This window comes from Carassius gibelio, chromosome A12 (assembly GCF_023724105.1).
Source record: "Carassius gibelio isolate Cgi1373 ecotype wild population from Czech Republic chromosome A12, carGib1.2-hapl.c, whole genome shotgun sequence".
Lineage (NCBI taxonomy): Eukaryota > Metazoa > Chordata > Actinopteri > Cypriniformes > Cyprinidae > Carassius > Carassius gibelio.
The window spans coordinates 11421032-11421699 of NC_068382.1; the positions used below are offsets into that span (position 1 = coordinate 11421032).

The following is a 668-nucleotide window of genomic DNA, read 5'->3' on the forward strand; positions in this document are numbered from 1 at the left end:
CCCTTTGTTTTTTCAGAATTTATAAGTTAAAAATTACTCATCATCCAGTTTTTTATATCAACTATGCATTCCATTCGTTTTTCAAATTGGTATGTTTCTCCGGGCCGCAAAGAATTATAGAGCAGCTGAGTATCATCAGCATAACAGTGAAAGCTAACAGAGTTTCCTGATGATATCTCCCAAGGGTAACATGTAATGTGTGAAGAGTAATGGTCCTAGTACTGAGCCTTGAGGTAATCCATACTGTAAAGGAAACATTAATCAAAATCAAAATTAATAAATCAATAAAACTGGCAGCCATATCACCCTGGAGCCCAAGATCAGTTGCCCTCTGAAGCTAAGCAGGGCTGAGCCTGGTCAGTACCTGGATGGGAGACCTCCTGGGAAAACTAGGTTGCTGCTGGAAGAGGTGTTAGTGAGGCCAGCAGGGGGTGCTCACCCTGTGGTCTGTGTGGGTCCTAGCACCCCAGTGTAATGATGGGGACACTATACTGTCAACAAGCACCGTCCTTCGGATGAGACGTTAAACTGAGGTCCTGTTTACCTGTGGTCATCAAAAAAATCCCAGGATGTCTTTCAAAAAGAGTAGAGGTGTGACCTCAGCATCCTGGCAAAATTCGCCCATTTGCCACTGACCATTTTGGCCTCCTAAATCTCCATATCTGCTG

At 43.9% G+C, this 668-nt stretch overlaps 1 pseudogene; it reads left to right on the forward strand.

Annotated features, from left to right (window-relative positions):
- Positions 1-289: 289 nt before the first annotated feature.
- Positions 290-406, forward strand: LOC128025786 (uncharacterized; annotated as a pseudogene).
- The last annotated feature ends 262 nt before the right edge of the window (positions 407-668 follow it).